Source organism: Bidens hawaiensis, unplaced genomic scaffold (assembly GCF_021521415.1).
Source record: "Bidens hawaiensis isolate Kalapana, Puna unplaced genomic scaffold, B.hawaiensis_p1.1 tig00004525_1, whole genome shotgun sequence".
Classification (NCBI taxonomy): Eukaryota; Viridiplantae; Streptophyta; class Magnoliopsida; order Asterales; family Asteraceae; genus Bidens; species Bidens hawaiensis.
This window is the reverse complement of record NW_027491273.1, coordinates 1,775,754-1,801,138: the sequence shown is the minus strand read 5'-3', so window position 1 is coordinate 1,801,138 and position 25,385 is coordinate 1,775,754. Positions and strand designations below refer to the sequence as shown.

General features: G+C 32.8%; 1 pseudogene; it reads left to right on the top strand.

The window, feature by feature from the left end:
- The first annotated feature begins 12 nt into the window (after positions 1-12).
- On the top strand, positions 13-22,664 carry LOC143626879 (beta-glucosidase 4-like; annotated as a pseudogene).
- The last annotated feature ends 2,721 nt before the right edge of the window (positions 22,665-25,385 follow it).

The following is a 25,385-nucleotide window of genomic DNA, read 5'->3' as shown; positions in this document are numbered from 1 at the left end:
TCGCTTAATAATATGTTAGTGAAGATCACAGTCAATAATCCATTATTAAGATTGCATGGGATCATGGTTTTCCCTGACTGGACGCATAACCGATGGAATATCTACAGATGGATATTAGCAATAGTCGACGATGAAATATTCACCTACAAATTAAGGTTTGCGCCCGGTCTATTGCTTCACTGATGGAAAGTTGTTAGTAATCCGTTAATAGTAGTTGCTATTAATAAAATAAGTTTCTGAAGTATTTATAATTTTCTTCTTCCTTTTATATGACTACGTAAATACCACCATCGATAACAAACGTACTACAACTAGTTAAACAACACCACCAAGTTATAATCATAAATTCGTACAACAATGAGTAACTCAAATAATTTTTCTATATGGTTATGCCTACAGTAAACATTTTTTTAACAACTGCAATTTATTAAATACCAACGACTAGCAAGAAGTTAGCCGTGAAATTAAAGGTGCATGAGGGCTTTTGTAACCACTTGACCCAAATAGTATTCAACTCTCTGTTCCTACTGACAAACCACAAATACGAATAATTAACAATTGTATCAAAAGTCGCCTCCTTCAAAGTCTTGTTATCTTGTAAGACACCCATCATTCATGAAACGACATAAAGTGATAAAGCCCTCAAGTTCTTTCATCAATAAAACACCATCCCATCAAGTGATTCATAGTCTCGGGATCCTTTTCCACACGACGGGTACAAAACCATATCTAAGGCCATCCAGACTTTCTAAACAAGCTTACTTTAAAAAGGAAACAAAAGACATAGCATCTGATAAAACTGCAAACCACACTTTCTTTATCGTGTTTTACCTATATAAACCAGTTGGCGGTGGACACGGCTCGCTATGGAAGAGGAAGGGGGGGTTGATCGTCCCCGGCCCGATCATTCCAGTCGGACTGATTTTTTTTAATATACAAAGGGGATGGTTCAGGAGAGAAATCATCTTAATTCGAGAGGTGCGAGAAGTGAATACTAACCCTTGATTAAGTTTGATCTATGGCTAATATTGAAGATGGCAATATTGTAAATATTGGGTTCCTATTTGTAATTTGTTTTAATAGAAAAGGTACTTTTGTAATTTGGTTTATAGATTAACATTTGAAACCGGTGATTGACAACCAAATCCACCACATATCGATGCCATCATCTCTTCAAAATCCAAGCTTCCTAGACTACCATACCAAGAAGAAATCGTCACAAGCAACTAGCGATTCAAGAAATCTTCAATGTAACATCTCGGATTTTCCGTATCCGTATTCGTTTATATTTAACTTGATTCGGGAACATTATTCGGATCTTTATCAATAATATTATCATGCATTTATAAGTATTTAAGATTTGTATTTTCATTTTATACCTTTTATACTTTCTAAGTTGTTTATTCTTTGTTTTAACTCTAAAATATTCAATATTTAATCATTTTAGAAAGTACAAGGACCTAATTTGCCAAAAAACAAAATGTTTCCCTCCCCCACCTGGGGCGCCGCGCGGCCACAATTGCGCGCCACCGTGGCAAGTCTGTGCAGATTATAATGTTTGTTATGCTTTCCAAGTTTGTTTTGGCACAAAATCGATTATTTTTGGACTATATCGAGTAAATTAAGCCTCAAGAAAATTTATATAGACTAAGTATATGTCCATATTCATTACCCATTGCTCAAGACGAATTTTATTGCATATAATGTTGATTTGGTCATTAAAAGCTTATTAGGTTTCTTAATCGAGTAAACTAACCAAAATTTGTTCGTTTTTGCATATATTATATAAACAACACATATATCATCTGCCACAAATTTCCCTAAACCCTAATTACACATTCCCGGTAGTCATCTACCTCTGCCCATCATAATCTTCTTCGTTTTGGCCATTTTACTTGAAGATACAAGCTTCGGTGTTTGACTTTGCTATTTTATTGACCTTTGACTTCATCTTTCTATCGATTTATATACTTTCCGGGTAAGTTGTTCACTGTAAATCATTCATTTATATTTCCTAGTCAATAACCCTCAATCAATTTTTTAGATTGAAGGGTGTTGACTGATCAATTCGTTTAAAACCCGTTCAAGGGCATCATAGTCAACAAGTTTGACTACTCGTTTTCTCATGCTACTAGTCGGAACCGACGTTCGGTCTAGAAGACTCTTACTTTCGTAACGAGATTTTAAGGCTACTGACCAAAACCTGACTTCCGAATCGCTGTTTGGATTCTGGTCAGTACCAGTTCGCTTAAACGTTTAATCTATCATAACCGGAGTTCTAGACATCCGTTTGGAACGATTCCAGCAGCAATGAGTTCGGATTTACTCATCTTTATTTATCTCAAAGTTTCAGTTTTATTTTATTTAATTCGTTCTACACATTAATGGACGATTCATTTATTTGTTTATCATTTACTCATATTCTTGTTCACTCGCTTTCGCAATAAGGTGAGTTTGATCATTCCCCTTTATTTTACTGTTTTTAAAAGTTTTGAGGACATATGCGTACCTATTTATATTTTATATCATATATATACACAAACTCGCAAACATCGTTATTGTGTGTAATTCAATTAAATGCTAGTTTCTATTTATTTAAGTGCTTATATTCTATCATGTTTTGGAGAGGTCCATTTGAAGTCTAGCAAGTCAGTATGATCATACGCCGTCTTAGTAACCAAAGCCCGTTCGCATGGTGATGGTAAACCGACAATCACTTTTGTATACTAGTCATGGTAGCCAATGCCCAATTCGCAAGGCAACGGCCAATTGACACACTATTTGTTTATGGTTTGATTGACTATTACCCATATATGTTTGTTTACGCATTTAACATTTATCATATATTATATATGTATATATTTTTATTATTCATGAAAACCGGTGATCATCTCACCCAACATGTGTTGTTGACAAACTTTATTATTTTCTACGCATATGCAAGTTACCATTTGACTTGAAGTTTAAGGTGAAGCATGCTTAGAAGGACCTTAGGAATAATCAATGAAGACTATTTATAATTCTATCATGTTTGAAATAATTTATTTGTTTTTGGATTATTTGTTTATGATATGAATGATTGTGCACTTAAATTGAATAATTAATTAAATAGATATTGTCATATTTTTATTGATGATAGTATCTTTAAGCTGTGAACAATCGGCTCATGCCTTGACATTTACGTCTTAGGTTGGGGTGTGACATTCAATACTTTCTTGAAGATTCTTTTTAAATTTGTATACAAAGGGGTGGTTCTTGTTTTCAACTGTATCTTTTTATGGAGTCGGAAGTGTAGGAATCAACGACTAAAAGGTTAGGGTTTTGTTCTTGATTGATATTCTTTATTTTGACTACTTAATTGAATGCATGCATAAACAATTTCAAAGTCCGAATTCCTACATTAATTTATCGATCACATAATCTAATGATTTTGGGTCCAATATAGGGCTTGTATGTTAAATTTTTGGTTCCATTTTAGGGTAAAAAATATTGGTCTTGTGTAGAGAGCTGTTGTGGTGGTTTTTCGTATGTAGGATGTTGTGTTTTTTATTTATACAAAGGATGTTTATATCTAATAATACTTTTCGGTTAGTGATGGTTGATTAGACAAATGTTTCTGTTAATGATAAACTATTGAATATTGATACACGGTTTATCTTGATTGCTAGTGTAGGAGTTAAGATGGTATGCATGAGATGATGCATATCAATAACTTTTGTGTGTAGGATGTAAATTTTATGCTATGTATGGTATGTGGAGTATAATGTTAGTTTTATAGCATATACGCTATGTTCTAGACACTGAATACTTAACTAGATGTGCAACTTTTTTGTTATTTTGACATTGGTTCTATTGTTCTAATACGATTATTCATAAAGTTTTTTTTATCTACTTGTATTGCATGCATTTTTATTAATTGTTTTTTGTATGTTTGAACATAAATAAGTTATTTCATTGATTGAGTTATAACATATAAGTTATTATAATTGGTTTAGAAACAGACATGAAATTTGGTGCACTAAGGATTAAATTAATGTAAGTATAATTTATGTACTGGTGTTGGAATAACAAAAATAAAATAAAATAAAACTTTCTTTACTTTTTATTAATTTATTGTTTTGGTATGTGTTCTAGTGTAGGATTAATAAGGCTATAGTCTACGAATAAATATAAAGTAGCTAGTGTATGGACAAATTGTTGATATGCAGGTTTTACATGATTTCTATGAATCTTTGGTGGTTGTATATAGTAGCAGTATATAGTAGACATTGAATTGTGGAGGTTTTATTTAGGATGTATGTCTAATATGGCTTTGTTTAGGATGTGTATATTGTTGGTAAGTGTTATCCTTTATGTGTTGCTATTCTCTTTATGTGTAGGATCCTATCCTTTGGTAAACGTTAAAGGCATACACACAAAGAATCCTACCATACACCGTTGGGACAAATGCTACACACTGTAACGAATTCTACACAAAGGTTCATAGAAATGTAAAACTTCGATTTTAGCAGGATTGGCTTTGCTGTTCAAAAGGGGGTTGCGGCGCAGCTTGTTGCCCGTTTGCCTGCCACTTTATTATAATCGTTTTATAGTAAATTATATAAAACTTCGATTATTTAAAAAAAAATGTAAAATTATAATTCAAACCTGCACATCAGTAATTTTTTTCATACATTAGTTACTTTATATTTATTCCTACACTGCAACCTAATTAATCATACATTAGAACACATACCAAAACAATAAGTTGATAAAAAAAGTAAACAAAAGTTTTTTGCTTTATGTTATTCCAACACAACTTAATCTAGCTAATTCTACACTAGTACATATGTCTAGAAATATCCCTACACAACCATCACTACAAGAAAATGAAACTATCGTAACCCCAGTAAAAAGTTGCATTAGGCCTTTAAAAAGTTGCGTTAGGCCTATTGCAACTTTTTATCAAGGGCTGCATTAGGTGAAATTGCATTAGATATAATGCAACTTTTTTGTTAGATATTGCAACATTTTTTAAAGTGTCGCGTTTACTACTCGAATGCAACCTTTTTGACATGCTGATGCAACCTTTTTGACATGCTGATACAACTTTTCTAACACACAAATGCAACTTTTGCAATTTGAAATGCAACCTTTATTATGCTTTTAGTAGAAAAATGCAACCTTTTTTACATCAAATGCAACACTTTTTTATGATTTTAGTTGCGACAAATGCAACCTCTTTTTACAAAAAAAAATACAACTTTGTTTGAAGTACTAAAATTCAATTAATATGCAATGATATCTCAATTACAATAACATAAATATAATAGACAATTGTATATCGCAATTTACCATATTTTTTATCTCAAATAACAAAGTAATCAAAATAGAGTTGTCAACTACAATTATAAAAAGTAATGAAAACCTCTTACCTATCTCCAAGATCCTGAAGTACTCTACTAGATAGCTTTCCATAATATTCCGCATCATAGCTTCAAACTTTGTTCATTGGCTGTCAAATCTTCCGACGTAACTTCTAGCTAAACTTTTTTTTCCTTTGATGGTCCTCTCCGATGTCTTTTCTCATTTTAAGCATTTTTGTTTTTTACAACATTAAGGCTCGCTTTGAATGATTCCATAAGCTCCCTGAATCATGTATGGTTCCTCACCACCATCATTTTTACCATTTTTAGTAACGCCTTTGCCATTAACTCGAAAGGAACCATCATGATCCTTGTTCATTACAACTGAAAAGGATCGACCAAAACACCTTCATCTTCCTGAGGTTTGTACTTCTATATTTGTTGCTTTTAAAGAGAACAAGAACATATTGTAAAAACAAATCAGCCAATAAACCAGCAATATAGTTTGCTTGTTGAAAATTCTTCAATAACAAGTTAATAATGGAGTTCAATCAAGCTAAACATTTAATAGTAGAGATGATCTTGACCTATTTGACTAATGTGAAAAAAAAAAGGACAGTTTGGTTATACAATTAAACGGAAAAAGAAGTAATAGAACCAAATAATGTTTACCTTTTAAGTTTACTTTATGCTTGTAGTCAATTGTTGTTACAAATTATATAATGGGTTAAAGATATTAAATTTAGTAACAAATAAATCTATAATATATATAAACGAAAACCCAAAAGTCCCAATGTGTCAAAATATATCTATTATAAATCTATTTGGGTCTTCAAATGGGGGTCAAACTATATCCTCTGAAACCCTAATTCTAAATCGATCACCTCTGAATCATCTCTAAATCGAAGTATCCTCATCGCATCAGAGTCTCTTTCTCTCTCTCTCATCGGTAGGTACGCTTCTTCATCAATTTTATTGTTTTTATTTAAAAAAAATCCAACTGTTATCATAAACTGGGTCATAATGCGGACTGTAAAGAGTGGTGTTTTTTAAGGTTCCAGATCTTCCTAATCCAACTTCCATAACTGTCACCGATCTCGATTGTGGGGATTTGATTTTTTAATGCATCTTGATGATTTAATTTGGTTAATAATGGTTTGATGGCATTGGCAGTTTGATGGTGGAATGGCAGTTTGATTTAATTTGATTTTTTAACAATCTCGATTGTGGCGGAATGGCAGTTTGATGGTTGAAGGGTAGAATGGGAATTTGAAATTATAGAGGAAAATTCTTTGAATGTATCTGCAACAATGAAATGAAGGTTTCTTAATTTATTGCACCACCAGATCTACATTGTATAGGGTTGAAACCATTTTAATTTTGTTTAACGATCATATAACTTGCTGATTATTGTAAATTCTTCTAATGCGGGGCCAAAAATCACAAGTATATATTACCACTGCATAGATGAATTTTTTGTAATCATATTTAGCATATCATTTATTTTCATGTTTCTTTACTGTAACACCCACAAATTTTAGGTCCAAATTTGACAAGTTTATAAAGGTTAAGGACCAAAAATAATTATGAGAAAGGTAATAGGTAAAAGGATGATAAAGAAAAGAAAGCATATTATGTTAAGGGACTAAGTAAGGAAACTCCATCCCACATGGAAAGTGGGAAAAAAATAAAAGCACTTTATAAGGAAGGAGTTTTCCATGGTAATGTTCTTATGGGGCTAACCACTCTCACTAGTCCTAGCAGAGGGTGCGAAGCACCCGACGCGCACGGACACGGGCTCAGACTCGGACTCGGGCGATGGGCGTAATGTGGCGTTTTGATGGCGCACTTCGCACGCTCGCATCGCCGCGAGCCGCATAAGGGCCGCTTTAGTATTTTTGAACTATGGAAGATCGACCAAGAAGTGACAAGATACTAAAGTTCAAGGACTAAAAATAAAAATTATGATTTCCAAACCCATCGCGCTACGCGACAGGTATACTGATTAGATCATCTCGCTACGCGATGCAGTTTCCCATGAGTTTAGAAAAAGGGGCGTCGCGCTAAGCGATGGTCCAGAAGAAAGGAAGTATCGCGCTACGCGATGACCCGGTTAAGTAACCGGATCAACCACGTGTCAACACGTGGCAATCTCTGGTGGATTGCGGCGTCGCGCTACGCGACGGTCCCCAAAACTTTGCCTATAAAAGGGGGCTACGGGTTCGAAGTATTCTCATTCCAAAAACACTTTTCTTTACACACACATAACCTAGGGAGGCGTTCCCGACGATCGTGAGGTTCCGAGACTCTGATTTCTCGTAAAACGTGCATGAATTGAAGTTCTAACGCTCCGTCGAGTGATTAAGCGAGTTTGAAACAAGGTTCTGACGGTTTAAGTAGAAGTGTTGCTTCTACAAGGCTAAGGCAAATCAAAATACCCGCGTAAGATAGGGATTCTGCTTAAGTTATTATTTTATATTATATAGCCTGGACCCTAGTCAAGGGTATAGTCTATACCTTGATCAAGTAAGTAAGTAAGTGAAATATAAGCTTTCATAAGAAGATTATTGATGAAATGTTGCGCTTTATTTTTATAAAGATATTACTTATGAAAGAAGAAACTTGATATATATACGTTTCTTCATGATGAAGAAACGTAGCATATAAATGTTTTGTAAAATAAAATGAATATCAAGGTAAAGGTTATGCAAATAGACTTAAGGTCTATAGCTATATTGTAGATCTAGTTATTTATAGAATGTTATTCTCGTACTATAGGTCCGAGATAAAGATCAGACATCTGTTGGTGAGAAATCTTGAAATCAACAAAAGGTGAATACGTCCAAACCTTTTCATAGTGTGAAATGTTTTATGACGTGAATACGTCTATGTACTATATATTTTGAAAAGATATTTACTCTTTGAAACTATGGACTTTTATCCATATGTAAAAGAGTTATGGAAATATTTGCATGAGGGTTGGTTCAAATCCTCTAAAACGTTTTGATACAAGGTAGTACTAAACACTCAGACTAAAATACACATGTGTCTGGATCCTTACATATATGTACTGTAATGGGCACACTACAGACATACTGACCATGAGGCAAGTGACTGTCTCTAGGGTGAGTGAAGTCCGAATATGTGGTTTGTGCGTATGTTTAGTTCCGATGAGATGGGATTGAGACCCACTGAGTCGTTGAACACTATTGGTGTTGTGTCATTACGAATTGTGAAAATGTTTTATTGAGTTAGCGTATTCACTAGCATATAGCTGACGTATTTTGAAACTGTTTTCAGGTAATCAGGAGTAAGGAATAGTAATGAATATGCCAGTGAAGATAGAAGAACACTAGGCATAGTTTACAGCTGGTGGCTCAGCAAATTTTGTATTTAGGCATATATATATTAAACTTGTTTTTAAACAAGTAATTTTGTAAAACAAACAAGGGTATTTAATTCCCTATGTTATGAAAGTAAATATTTTAAATTAACATTTTCCACTGCAAACTTTGATAAATTGACAAAAGTGGTACCAACTGTGAGTCACACGCCTAGGCCAGAAGGCGGGGTGTGACATTTACTTAAAAAAGCATTATTATTATTATTATTATTATTATTATTATTATTATTATTATTATTTGTATTTTCTTTATTTTTGCAACGTTGGGGACTTCGGGCTAGCAAGATGGCAGCCTGATGGAGATACAAGGGAATCAACCCGAGTAATTGGAACATTTGGGTAATTCTTTAATGCATTTACTATTATAACCCTTCGCACCGTCTCCATTATATTGTAAATAAAATAATCTATATCTTTAAACTGGTTTAGATATTTAGCTCCAGAATATGCAGAAAGTGGCCAGATCACTGAAAAAGTTGACATATATTCCTTCGGGGTTGTTTTGGTGGAACTTGTGTCGGGAAGAAAAGCAGTTGATCTTAAGCGACCCAAGGGCCAGCAATGCCTCATCGAGGGGGTAAGATTCAATTTCTATTATGATAAAAAAAAATTTAAGCGGTCCGTTTTGATCTAAGTACATTTTCACTTCAACCTGTTTGGCTCGAACCCTTTCAGACCAGTGTCCATTCTGACCCCACTCATAGTAATACTTTTCTAAGCGGTCTGTTTTGACCAGAGGACATTTTCACTTGAACCCATTCTGACCCGAACCATAGTGATACTTTTTTATTGCAACCTGTTTTGACCCAACACATGTTCACTTGAACATGTTTTGACCCCGCAGCCAATCCAACCCGCCCATTTTTCTAGGCTTAAATAAAAGCATAGCTTTTTGGAGCTTCTGTAACGCGTTCGTAATGTCTGAAGTTCAAATTTTGAATTATAGAAAGTGTATGTAGTTTGCTTCAACCCAGACCGATTGGATTAACACTGAATTTACCTGTTTAGCGGGTCACCGACTTCTAATTTTTGGTCTCATAATGATAGTAACATTAAAAAAATGAAACACATTTTAGCATAGGTGGAGTAATTTGTGGGTCGATAACAAGTCAAAACGGGTTCGACCAAAATGGGTTATATATTAGTCCAGATTGGAATAGATCGGGTCGTGTTGAGCTGTAAAGTGTAAACCCTTTTTATCCGTTCTTTCAAATTTCTCTAAAACTTAATGGTTTGTCAAATGAGTCATCTTTCAAAATGTTTATTTGTAACTTGGAAGTGGGAAGTTGAAAAGGACTAAAAAAAAGGGATTCATTCGTAAAATCTGAAAGGTAACAAAGTCATTGATGAACAACAAGGCATTTTTGTCCAATTTCAATGTACAATATAACAGAAACAGAACCGTCTCAAACATTAAAGAATGGTCAATGCATTGGTTTTCTTTAACATTACAGAATGATCAATGCATTAGTTTATAATTATGCAGCATGGTTTGTGAAGGTTCTTAAACCAACATGTAATAATCTAACTATTCATTCTCTATGTTTTTGAATCTTAATTTTAGGAGACCGACAGGCATGTGGGTCATTGCAGTTTACAACTACTGTGCAGATTGCTTTGCTGGTATGTTTCACGGTTTAAGAGTACTTCTTTTTGTATTAGGTAGTTGACGTTAAGGGTATTATGGTTCACATATCCGTTTGTGAATATGCAAGTTTTTAGTAAATTGAGGATCTGATACAGCCCACAATAAATGGTCCGACCGTTGCAGCTCAAAAAACCTTAGTTGTTAAAAGGGTCATATATTTGGTGAATTGCACAAACAGTGTTAGTAAGGCTTTTTAATGTGTGATGCTTTCTTTTTGTAATCTTTTTGCTATTTTTATAAATAATAATGAATTTTAATTTCGTTAATATTATCAAATGCCTGAAATTGGATTCTGGTCTATATTTGAGATAAAGAAACATAACTAATTTTTTTATTTATAAATAATGAGGAGCATTCAACTCAGAAACATTTTGCTAAAGTATAATATCAAAAGGGTTGAAAGCTATAAAAGAACTTGATTGTTAAATGGGTCGGGTAAGATTGGGTAACGGGATGTTGGGTATCATGTCGAAACAGGCTGTTTTGGGTTGAGCCGTGAACGGTTTTCTTTTATCTAATTTTTTTACGAGTTTTGGTATATCCTTCTTTGTTAGATCACATGTGAGGAAAGAATGTTTCTTGATCACAAACTGGTCCCAGAGGCAGTTACAGAAATTTGCAGAATTACTTGACCAGGTAAAAAATAAACCATTTTGAGGTTACCAGGTCAATTTTGTCAATTCTAAAGTAAAAAACGCATTACTTTGACCCATATCGGGTTATTTTTGACCCATTAAAACACGATATTTTTAACCCGGTAGAGTTTGGATTACCTTTTTTTTAAGAAGTTAGTTTGTTTTTCTGGTTAATCCTAGGCTATATTGGGTTATTCAAAACCTCTCTTTTGATATAGACTTTGATTTTGGAAGCCATTTGTTGTGGTGGTGCTAGATTAGCCACTATAGTTTGTAGGTTGAGTTGTCTGTAGGTGTTGATCATTTGGTACAAGCTTTAATCCGAATAATTAAAGGTTTTTTAGGTACTCTTTTTGCTGAATAAAGAAAAGTTGCTTCTCCGCGTTCTGATGCCGGCCCATGGTCAGCAGGCTCCACCACCAAAATCCATCATTGACGCTTCAGTTAGCCCAGGTAAGATAATTCTGATTCGATTGAAATCGAGAATTATTTGCAAATGAAGAGATGTCAAAGGGGCTTCTTACTCCCTAAAAAAATCCTCCTACATCTCTATATAAACGTTGGTTTATCAAGAAAACGCAAGAAAAGCACTTAGAATTGTTGATTAATCGCCAAAGATGGCTTAGAACCAATCGTTCATTATCTAATGAATCTTTCCGTCCTGACCAGAAAACTAAGAAGACCAATCAAAGTATCAAACTAAGACTGATAAGGTTACTAAGACGGCAAAGAAAACTGACAATCAAACTAAGGCAGTCAAGAAGAAACCTCTATGATCTTGTCATAAATGATAGATAGAGGTATGCTATGAAAGATTGATATTAAAGTTTAAGATGCTGCCAAAACGATTGATTCAGTTCATCTGATCCTCTCTTTCCAGCTCTTGCCACTCTGTTTGCATTGGTGTGGTACCTAGGCTTTCTGACTTTCCAGAACGTGTTATTCCCGTTCTAAACATCCAAACTTTCTTCTTCTTGCTGATCGATTTATTCTAGGTCTTGAAACGCATAATCCATAACAGCATCTAGGGTAACTGTGTTTTGTTAAGTTGTTGTAAGCACTGGTATTAATGGTCTCATTTGTATCTTTTTACCTTTTGAATGTTACTGATCTTCCATTCTCATGTTCTTTGTTATAACATATCATAATCATGTTGGTTTGACAAGCTTTAATTTGCTCAGCAGAAGTCACTCAAGAGTAACCTGGGTAACTTTCTAAATTAGCTTAGAATCATTTTCATTTTTCGGCATGCTAAAAGAAGTCTTTAAATTCACATAAAAATTATTATTATTATTATTATTATTATTATTATTATTATTATTATTATTTATTTCTCTCTTTTTGTAGTAGCTAATATGCCATGTCTACGTGAAGCCTTTCTATCCAAGGTTCAACGAGAGAGCCGCTTACAAACATATATACAAGAAAAACACAAACTAAACTTCATAAAAGTAAAATATATAATAACTCTCACAAAATGAAATGAAAACACATATGACAAGAAAACAAAATATTCGACTTGCTCATTTGAGATAGATGTCAAAGTGTACTTAGGCTTGACAAATTCATATCCATTAATTGAATAATGTTAGGCGATATTAATTGATAGATCCATGAGAAACCATTTAAGGTGATCTGCTAAACAATAATACGTTCCGCATCACCAAACAACTCTGACAAGTCCCTATAAACGCAAATAAAACAAACTAAAATTTAACTCCAACTATAAACATAAAATACTTTACACATTAATGTAACCTTTAGTTTTAATACATAAACACATCATACAAGAAAATATATATTTACAATAATACAAAAAAAAACTAAAAGTAACTCGCGTGACACGAGGGCTAAAAGCTAGTATAAATATATATATATATATATATATATATATATAGGATCAAGATCATGTGAGAACTTTTTGAGAATTGAGAACTATGAGAACCATTCTGGACCAAAAAAATCCCAAAAATAAAAAAAATCAAAAAACAAAAAAAACACAAAAATAAAAAAAGTAAAAAAACCAAAGTTCTTATTTATCATCCCGGTTTCTAAAAAAAACGTAAAAAGAAAAAATTATCGGTTTAGCTAAATTATACATATATGTATAATATGTACATATATATACACACATGTTTTTTCCTATACACATTTGTATAATTTAAGGTAAATGATAATGTACATACGTGTACGTTACGTAACTAGAGATTAAATGAAAGTATACATACGTGTATTGGTATAATACGAATTAAAAAGAAAAAAATCGGTTTTTTTTAATTATACATATATATATAATATTTACACACATGTTTTTTTCCTATACACATATGTATAATTTAAGGTAAATGATAATGTACATATGTGTACATTACGTAACTAGAGATTAAATGAAAGTATAGATATATGTATAGGTATGATACGAATTAAAAAAAAATCGGTTTTTTTTAATGAAACTGGAATAAAATATAAGAATTTTGGTTTTTTTACTTTTTTAGAATTTTCATTTTTTTTTGTTTTATAATTTTTTAAATATTTTTTAGAGATTTTTTTAGTGGTTCAAAATGGTTCTCAAAGTTCTCAATTTGCCAATGGTTCTCTCTCTCTCTATATATATATATATATATATATTTTGAGAACCATGTTGAGTTGTAAGAACTTAAGAACTCCCATTTTAGACCACACATTTAATTAAATGAATTAGAATATGTGGTTGAGATTAAATATGACAAAAAAGTCAAAGTAAGAGAGAGAATAAATATGTAACTGATTACACTAACTTTTACGTCCGTTACACATGTGTAAAATGTCGACTCGGTGCGTAAAAAATTCTGTAATTTTTTTACGTGTATGTAACCTACATATATTACGCATGTGTAAAAAAAATCGTTACACTGAGTTCTTTCGAGTTCTTAAAACTCAAAGGGGTTCTCATTTGAAATCTCCCCTATATATATATATATATATATATATATATATATATATATATATAGGGTAAGGTTAAAATGAAAACCCACTTGAGTTGTGAAAACCTGCGAAAACCCTATGTAACATCGTTTTTTTTGTTACATGTAATATATGTTGTAACATTTAATACAAAACATCGAAACATCAAAAAAAAATGTTTTGCTATTTTTTAACATTTTTTTACTAATTTTTTATATATGTTTTCAGGAGAGAGAAAAAGTTATATTTATATTTACATTTTTTATTCACTTTAATTGTGGACCACAAGATTTAAACATTAATTAAAAACATGTGGCTGAGAATGAGTTTATAGATTTTCACAACTCAAGTGGGTTTTCATTTTATACTTAGCCTCTCTCTCTCTCTCTCTCTCTATATATATATATATATACTAGATTTTATCCCCCGTATTACGAGGTTGTTTTACATTATTCGTTTTTAATATATATATATATATATATATATATGTATATATATATATTCGAATTTTAATTTTATTTATTGTAAAAAAAGTTAATAATTAATATACTTGAGGTTTGATGATAAAAAGGTTTCACAAATAAATGATATGTTATAATCCGGTTTAAATGATATCTGGGTTTGGTGATACCCATTACCCGTTTATTTTCTTTATTATAAAATTGTTTCTTAATTATAAATAATAGGCCTGTAAACGAACCGAACGTTCGGTGAACTATCATGAACCGTTCGGCGGGAAGTTTGTTTATTTAATAAACGAACGAACATGAACAAAAAATTTGTATTCGTTTAATTAAACGAACGAACATGAACACATGTTCCGTTCGTTCATTTATGTTCATGAACGTTCGTTTATGTTTGTTTATTTATGTTCATTTATGTATTAATATTAATAGAAAACAATTAAATATTATCTGGATATGTCATCAGCTTAAAGGTTTTATATTTGTTATTTTTTGTTCATTTAAGTGTTTTCATTTAAGTTCGTTTATATTTGTGTTCATTTACGTTTGTTCATACATGTTCGTTTATCTTTATTAAGCTATGTTAGTTTAGATTTTAAACAAACGAACACAAATGTCCATTTTTAAATAAACGAACATGAACATAAATATTTGTTCGATTAAGTGTCCGTGTTCTTTTAAAGTTAAATGAACGAACACGAACATGTCCTTGTTCGTGTTCATTTGATTCGTTTACAGGATTTCATTATTCACATTGATGAATACATCGGTCTCAATCTCTAGGCTTTGCCGATTTTATTTGTGTTCGTTTGTGTTCGTGGACCGTTCGTGAACACATTGATTTCCTTAATAAACGAACACGAACATAAAATCTCGTTCGGTAAGTGTTCATAAACACATTATTTACTTAACGAATGAACATGAACAAGGTCTTGTTCGTGTTCGTTCGGTTCGTTTACAGCCCTAAATTAAATAATATCTTTTTTAAAATTAAAATAGGAAATTAATTTTTAGTATATCCCCATTTTAGGATTTTTCATATCAAATATTTGATGAGATTAATTTTTAATATAATGAGATGTTATAACTCGTTTAACAACTATCTGAGTTTGGTGAGACCTTTACCCGTGAATTCGAGTCAAATGCGTGAGAAGCCTTCATTTACAAATAAAGCAATCTGATAGCTTGAGAGAATGGTTGTTTTACATTTTTCATTTTTTAATATTTATTTTTTGGATTTTAATTTTCTTTATTGTAAGAAAGTTAATAATATACTCAGGGTTTGATGATAAAAGGGTTTCATAAATAAATGATATGCTATAACCCGTTTAAAAGTTATCTGAATTTGGTGACCAATGACCCGCTTATGTTTTTTACTATACAATTGTTTATTAATTATAAATAATATCTTTTTCTTTTTAAATTGGATATTAAAATTTAGTATATCTCTATTTTATAGGATTTTCATGTCAAATAATTGGTAAGGTTTAATGAGATGTTATAACTCATTTAAGAGCTATCTGGTTTTGGTAAGACCTATACCCATGAATTTGGGTTAAATCAATGAGAGACCTCCATTTAAAAATCAATCCATCTGGTGGCTTCCATAAAAAGGGGGAGCGACCACATCGTGACACGTAAGATTTTAGGAGTTTCATTTATATATATTATAGATAGATATATATAAGGGGTAGCGATAATTTTTTTTGATTTGGAATGCTATGTTAACCTAATACAAAATAATTAGATATTAAATATCTAAATGATTCAAACCTAGTTGATACATGGATCAGGTTGAGTTTAATATGTCCAGCCCACGGTGTTGTCAAATTTTAAACTAATCAAATCCACAAAATGTTCCAGCTACTATGCGTGTAGAATTCAGCCTACCGCAATGCAATTTAAAGACTAACATACTTACATGTTATAATTGTTTTTTAATAAAAATTTTGTGTTTTGTAAATGAATTTCAAGATGGAGATAAAAATTGTTTCATGCATTGGGTATAGGATTTGATTGTCGGTATCTCAATGTTGAGTAGTTCTGTTACACCTGTTTCTTTATGTTAAATTCAAAAGGAAATCAATGCGGAATATAGGTCCCAATTTTTTTTAAACAAAATACTACATACATGACTAAAACCTTAAAGTAGAATTCAAAACATTTATATGCATCACTAACTTAGTTTATAACAAAATCTTTTTATAACTGAATCAAAATCTTTTCATAATCGAATCAAAATCTCTTTTGGGAGTTCGTACATCTATTAGATGCACTATGCCTAGGTAAATTCTTTTTCATTCACCATACAAGTCACATGAACTTATGGCCCGTTATGATAATAAATATCAAATAAATGATCTCATTTTTCTCACATCTTCATCTAGCAAATGGGCTACTAAATGCAAAATAAAGGATACAAATACTCACATTAGTTTTACTCGCTATATGAATTATCCTAAACTTTCATGTATTCGTTGGTTTTTTCATAAAAATATAGTTGAGGCATTCATCGAGCACCTTATGTGCATGTAATCTAAGACTTCTAATTTTACTGGTAAAAGGAAAGGCTTAATCCTCCAAACTTAATTCTTTCAATCCAGGTAATAAAAGTATGTTCTCAAGTTAACGATGTAACTAAATTCACATAAATCAACAATTTCACAAAACCAAATCAAAAGACCTAAAGTAAACAGATTTTTGGAATGAACAAAATAATCAAATCAAATTAACTACTGACCATGATGTACTGCAATTGGAGAACAAAGAATGATCTAAATCAGCAACAAGCGAGGGGATGAATGGTATCGCGCTTGTAATTGGAGAACAGAGGAGGCAAATAGCAATCAGGTTCTACAACAATGATGGCGACCTTGGGCTTGTAATAGGTGAGGTGCTGATCCAAATCGGCAGTGGCGGTGCGAATCGAATATGAAGGATGATGATGATGATCTTGTAAACGTTCAGAGAGAGAGAGAGAAAGGTTTCATCGGGTTGAAAAAACAATATTTGGGCTGTTAGATTTTATGTGGGTCGGGTAAACCCAATGATCCGAGAATATATTGAAAAGCTTTGAGAAAGTGCCCTGTTAGAATCTCGAGACTCTTCCTCATCGCGGCCAGCCCGTAGAGTGGCTCGAGGACGGTCACCACCGACGCACCGCCACTGAAAGTTGAGATTGTCACTGGTTAGATTGTTAGTCGGGATTATTATTCGTTTGGGGCGGTTGTCGTGCACGGGGGGAGTACGGGTACGGGGTGGTTTCGAGGATTGTGGTCGGGGGGTTCCTGGTTGGGGTTCTCGTGATTGTGAATTTGGTCGGGCTTTTGGTGCAGAGTGTGTTTTATTACGTGTGTAAAAGCTACCACCATCAAGGGATTGATAAGAATGCGTTGTATGATCATTTGGGCGGTTATCTCGGAGAGTACGTGCCTCTTAAAAGCAGCATTCAAATGGAAGATTTGGAATAATAATCTCACTAAGGTATGAATTTGATTCATATTATAATACTGTTTAGGGCTGTTTGAATTATTATTATTATTATTATTATTATTATTATTATTATTATTATTATTATTATTATTATTATTATTATTATTAATAAATGGCATTGATACGGATGGAACCAATATGATCTAGCTGATTGACTTAAGGGTTGTTATTTAGGCAATGTGAAATCTTGTGGGTCCCGCTTTACTATGACGAGTATGTTGGCGCGTCGGTCGTATCTAGCAAAGTTGGAGTAGTATCACTAGAGTTGTTCACTTTGTGTTGTTTTGTAACGTACGTTGTAGTACTGTAATAATAATCATGATTGTAATATACACAGTTTCTTTTGCATCAGGAAAGATTATATGATGATATCATGCTTGTTTTTAACCATCTTACTTGTGATTTTTGTCTTGGAAGTTGGAAACTTGTTTTACGGCCTCTTTTGATAGATGGCGTGGACTGCTTAACCAGATATTGTCCCATTTACATATTTACCTTCAAATAGTAATTCAACCAGGTTTAAGGTTAGCGAGTTTCATAAGAGTGATCCATTACTACCCATTGTATAGTTTAAGTAGACCCAAATCAACCAATTTTAGGAAACTAAATCTACCAACAAACGTTTAGATTGAGTGACTGGCCTGCATCAGATGCAAGGCCATTTTTCCCCATTCTGTACAAAGCAGATTCTTGTTTTCTCTTCAAAAGTACTTTCTCGTGTAAGAGCTTGGAAGTGCCAGTGGTGTCATCAATGGGGCCTGGTGTAATCGCATTCACTCTGATTCCATAATCTGTTCACTAGCGAAAGTGCTTACCGATTTTCTATATCCTGGTCGCATATCTATCCAGGTAAATATTAACCTGTTGTTACCAAAATAATCTTTCTCGAAAAGGGTATGAATTGCAGTAATCTTACCAAAACTATAAATATTTTTGTGCAGATGGGCTGGGAACTGAAGTCAACAAGGAAGGGATTATGCATTACAATAATCTTATAAACTACCTTCTTGAAAAGGGTATGAACTACTAAAGTTTGTTGCTTTTATTCTTGAGTTAAATACGGTTTTAGTCTATGTGATTTGACTGTAAAAATTATTTTAGTCCAAAAGTTTAAATTTGACTTTTTTAATCCTTTAGTTTCATTTACGTATCAGTTTTAGTCCAACCCACCAAATTCATGCGAACCCAAGAAACTCTAAGAAAAGGAATGTATAAAAAAATTTTAATTTTAATTTTAATTTTGTTTTTTAGTTATCAACGGTAGTTTGGTCTTTTATACAAAGTTTACATAAATTTTGGATGAGGTTAGTGGGATGGACTTTAAGCGTTATGAAAATGAAACTTTTAAAAATGTTAAATTTAAACTAACGGACTAAAAGGGTTATTTGGGTCAAACGTGACTAAAACCATATATAACTTTTATTTATTTATTTACTTTGTTTTTATGAGGATTAAGTAGTTACGAAGTAAAAATTATACATTTATATCATTGCAGGAATTGAACCATGTGTAACATTATACCATTGGGATCTTCCATTGCATCTTGATGAGTCAATAGGAGGGTGGTTAAGTGACTCAATAGTGTAAGTTTTTATTACAATCTTATGCCAAAATTACCCTTGTTAAACATTATAAAAAGTTAAGAAACATTATTAATCTGGACTTATAATTGCAATATTACTTAACAAATTTTGAGTCCTCCTCATTATATGTATTTACAAACATGCAGAGAGTATTTCGCGATCTATGCAGAAACATGTTTTGCAAATTTTGGTGGTCGCGTGAAGAAGTGGTTTATGATCAATGAGCCGCTTCAGACAGCAGTAAACGGATATTTTACCGGTGGAAATGCACCTGGAAGATGTGACCGTCAGTCGGCTGAACCATATTTGGCCGCCCATCACCAACTCTTGGCCCATGCAGAAGCTGTTTCAATATGTAGAACAAAATTTAAGGTGAACATTATTATTATTATTATTATTATTATTATTATTATTATTATTTAGTATTTCCTAGTTATAAAATCGGTTAGTAATACAAATATTTATTAAATTCAATATTAAAGGATCTGCAAGGCGGAGAAATAGGATTGGTTCTTGACTGCGAATGGGCCAAGGCGTTAACAGATAAACAAGAAGATATAACTGCTGCAGCAAGGCGTGTTGACTTTCAGCTCGGATGGTAGGTTGACCTGTACATTATATTTCAACAAGCAGTAAGGCGCAGCTTGTTACCTGTTTGCCTTTTGTCTTGATGGAAACATTATATTTTATTATGAAACAAAATTCAACTGAAAAAAAAAAACTGTACATTATATCTAAATAAGTAAATATTTATATGTGAAGTTTTTAATAATGTGAGTTGATTATTTAGGTACTTGGATCCAATATTTTTGGAGAATATCCTAAGTCTATGCAGGAGAGGCTTGGAGACAAGCTACCAATATTTTCCGAAAAAGATAAAGAATTATTAAGAAACTCATTGGATTTTGTTGGCTTGAATCACTATACAACAAGATTCGTGTCACACCGTACTAACAACAAAGAAAACGATTATTTTAGAGTGCAAGAGGCAACAAGAATCGGTACGCTACTTCCATTGCCTAATATTTGTGCGTGTGATACTGTGACGGTGTGTGTGTATATGATACATATGTAAATGCGTAAACATTGAAGGCTTGCCATTTTCCTTCATTTTTGCTTTTCAGCTGAATGGGAAAACGGAGTGACTGGCGAAAAGGTGATCTACTATATCTCTAATCATACATGATATGTATATATGTGTGTATACTAGAGGTGGGAGTTTCGAGCCATTACTTATAAATGGGTCGATTTAGATTGAGTTACATCGGTCAAACTAAAAAAATAAGCTAAGAGGGAAGCAAGTAAAACGTGTCGAAGCAGAAAACTCCCAAAATATTTTATTCAAAATAAGCTAAGAGGGATTGCATACAACGGGACACCGTTGCTAGTTTGTTCTGCCACCATGGTTGTATGTCGTTCCATGGGGTCTCCACAAAATTCTTAATTACATAGCTCAGAAATACAATAATCCGCCAATATACATTACTGAAAACGTTGTCTATTGAGTAATTTTGAATTAATTTACAAATATCTTGTTAATATATGCATTCTAGTCCACTTCTGAGGCGAAATAAAATGAATGATTCATATTTTTCAATTTTAAAAATTTTATAAAAAATATAGAAGATTATTTAATGTTTATTCTTTGCTCTTACAATTCAAAAATAAAGATGAAAATTTTTCGCTTATAATAATCATGTGTAGGTTATAATAATCATGGTTGTATAATATACACATGTGTAAGTCATGTGTAGGTTATGTTACCTACACATAACCTATGCGTATGTATGCAAACGTTTATAATTTTAAAAATCACGTAACAAATTAATTTGATGGTTTTTTATGTATGTAATATTCACATTTATATTTAATAACTATAAAAATTAAGAAACAGGAACCATTAATCAAAATATTAAGGTTTATTGGATTTTAATAATCCCTATTAACTGGTATTAGCCGATAATAATCCCTATTCATTTTATCACCACTGACGGTCCTAAATTTAAAAAAGTTGGCCCCCAATGGTCCCCTGTTAAAAATGACTTAACGAAGTTATATTTTTTCCAAATTCCAAACTAATGTTTTAGGGCTTTTGTACGGAGGGATGATATGAGTCGATTGATGTAAAACTTAGTTCGAAACGGTGATCCAGACGACTTGATTTTTGTTGATTGTAAGTTCAAACACCTGAATTGAAGCATTGTTTCGTCGTTTTGGAGCACCGTTTTGAACGAAGTTTTACATCAATCGATACGTATCCTCCTTCCGATCAAAAGCCCTAACACATTAGTTTGAAATTCGGAAAAAAAATATAACGCTGTTAAGTCATTTTTAACGGGGGACCATTGGGAGGCAACTTTTTTAAATTTGGGACCCCCAGCGGTGATAAAATGAATAGGGATTATTATTAGCCAACTACTCAATAGGGATTATTAAAATCCAATAAACCAAATATTAAAAGATTTAGGTTTGTTCTTATTATTCTTGCAATAATTTAGTGTTTTGTATTAAACCTCACCCTAAAAAAGATATAGATATTTATTTGTGTGTATGTTTGTTGAATATATATTCTCCTATCGATATGAAATGATGCATCTCCCCTATATGAAATGTTGGATGACAAGCTAAGAGTTGCTTACTATAAGGGATATCTTGCATCTGTTTCTCTGGCTATCAAGTGAGTTCTATAGTGAAGTTTCGGTCAGGCGCGGATCTAGCATAGGTTGAAGGGTGGCCTACACTTTTTTGGCGAAGTATTCTGTTTCGATTTTTTTCTTCTCCGTTTTATGCATCCCCGCACTACCCCTCAACTTTTCTTCTAGATTCGCCACTGATTCTGGTTTTATTATTTTTAGCATGATATCAGTAGTTAATGTGATAAATATGATTAGAAAATTATAAAAAAGTGTTTTACTTGGATATAATATACTATAAATTGATCCATTTACAGGTGAATGGGTCAAAATTGCAACCTATACAATTCATGTATACACAATATGTTAACTTTCTAACACTATGCAAAAATATGTGTTGTTGGAGGGACGGAGTGGACTTACTCAACTCATTTAAGCCTATTTTTATTAAACAAAATAAAAAAAAAGTTTTGTGCACAACGCAAATCATAACCAACAAAGCTCATTTAAAAGTTTAATTGTTTTAAACCTAATAAAGCACCCTTTTACTTGAGACCCAAAAGTTTTTTTTCCTTCGGCCCAAAAAATTTAATGATTTTCAGAAGCGGCCTTGCAATGAAGAAGATGAAGAATTCATCATTGCCACTCGTTTATCAGATGAACGTGTTTTGCTTTGATTTATGGACATCTAAATATCGTGTAAGTGATTTTGTAAAACCGAGTGCTTTAAGTTGGTGTCAATTTGAGGTGTACAAAACCGGTTTTTTCCCTAACCAAACCGGTTTGGTCAAAGCATAGTCAAAACCGATTTGACTTAAACTGGTTCGGTTAGAAACCGGTTTAGAAGCAAGAGATGTCGACCTGGTCCAGGTCAGGTCAGTTCGGTTTAGAACCGGTTTTCCTTAAACAGGTCCGGTTTTGAAACTGGTTTGGTTGTTCAAAAGAGGAACCGGGACCAAAACCAACGATTTGGGTTGGTTCATAAACCGATTTGAGTGAAACCGGTTCGGGCCGGTTTTCCATGAACTGGTCTCAAACTGATTTTTTTTTTGTTTTTTTGGTACCATATGAAAAAACACATATCGCGCTTTGGGTTTATTCGGGCTGAGCTTTGGATCAAAAATCTTGATTCTAGAATTTGTATTACTTTTGGTTAAATGAAGAGTAATTCAAAATATAATTTGTGTTCGAAAACTAATTGGATTACATCGAAACAGAAGGCAAGCGGGCAACAAGCTGCGCCGCTACTCCTTTTTGAATCGCAAAACCCAATCTATAACTTTATAACTTGAATCCACAAGCTATTGGGTTTCCGTTGTTATTTGGGCTGGGCTTTTGATTTATCAAAACAAGAATAGTTTAGGCTTGTTTTATTAATTTGTACTTTCCAAAACATGTTCTATATTATGCCCCAATAGTCAATAGAGGTGCACAAAATACCCGACCCGGAATCGGACCCCAAAAAATTACCCGGAACGGGTTTTTTATACCCGGGTTTTTAATACCCGAACCCGTACCCGACCCTAGCCGTAGGGTACGGATAGGGTATGCATTTCAGTACCAAAACCCGTACCGGAACTAGACCCAATTTATACCTGGTAATACCTGAAAACTGAAACCGGTTCCATACCCGGAACTGGGTTTTTCCAATACCTGAAACCGGGTTTTTCAAATACCCGATCTATACCCGAAATTACCCGAAAATACCTGAAAAATACCCGAAAATACCCCTAAAAATTGTAACCCCTTAAAAAATTCAATTTATACCCGAAAAAAGCCCCAAAAAAACCCAAAAATAGGGTTTTTCAATACCCAAAAATAGGATATTCAAATACCCGATTTTAGAATACCCGGTTTGATACCCGACCCGAACTCGATGCATAGGGTATGGTTTTTAGAGAGAATACCTGGACCCGAGCCCAACCCGGGTATTGCCAATACCCGATTTTCCAATACCTGGTCATACCCGAACCCGGTTCTATACCTGAACCCGGGTATTTGAAAAACCCGATTTGTGCACCTCTATGCCCCAACGTTTATTTTCCTACATGAGCAAAGAGCCCAATAAAGTTTCCGATAACAAGTTCTCATATGATTTCAATAGAGTGCTTAGGTAACTAAATTGCATTATAATACATGAACACGTATATGAACTAATAGGACTATAAGACTATCGATCCCTACCGATATAGAGCAAGTAGACGTTAATTTAGAAAAAAAAAATAAAAAAGAAATTGAATAAATATAATCAAATGACATTGTCGTGTAATGAATAGATGTTGGGTCCGGAAAGAAAAAATCAAAAGGGTTTATGAAGACATGTAGGATACCACCTCATCTTCAAGCTTTAATGGCGTGGAGGAGATTTCCACTTTGCTCAAAATTTGGATGTACAATATCCTCAAAGTCTCAAAATTGTAATATAATGTTATTGTTATTACGTTTTGATTCGTGTTGATTACGTTTTGATTCGTGTTTGTTTTGTTCATCATGCTCGGTTGATTCATATCATGTTAAATTTGCATATTTGGTGTATTTTGCGTGTCGTTTAATTCAAGCCCTTTGTTTTGTCATATATGCAATAATTAGCATTAGTGATCTTTTGAGAATTTGTTTATCACATGTTATGTTCCTTAGGATATTGATTTGATATTTTGAAATCCATGTGTTTATTTGATTTGAAAGTTCATGTGATAAACTTATCGAACCTTATCCTCCATTATTTGATAAGACGTTCTTGGATATAACGTGGTTGTTACATTAATGAAGACATTTTGGTGCTCTCTATTGTCGGAGCTAGCCACCTTCAAATGTAGCATAAAGCACATAATTGCAGCACTAATAATGGACACCATCCATGTAGGTAGAATCGATCTATCTATGACATCCCCTTTTGTGTGCTTTGGGAACACTCGGATAAGCAACTTCAAAAGAAGATCTACGAGGTGGTTCTATGGTAAATGTGTAACATGCGAAAAATTTGAAACAATAAAATAATAAAAGTAATAAATGTCAAATAATAACGAGTTGATAATTATTAAAACGATCGAATACTAGCGTCAAGTAACCGAATTGTTTATAATAATAATGACTTTGAATACGTTATTAATTTTAAAGTACAGTGTTCAAATGAATTCAAAGCTAAGGTAGAGGGTTGATTTAGAAATTTGTCAAAACTATCAACAAAACAAATAAGTAATATAAGATATGCTCATGCAAGGGAATTAAATAATGGTTAT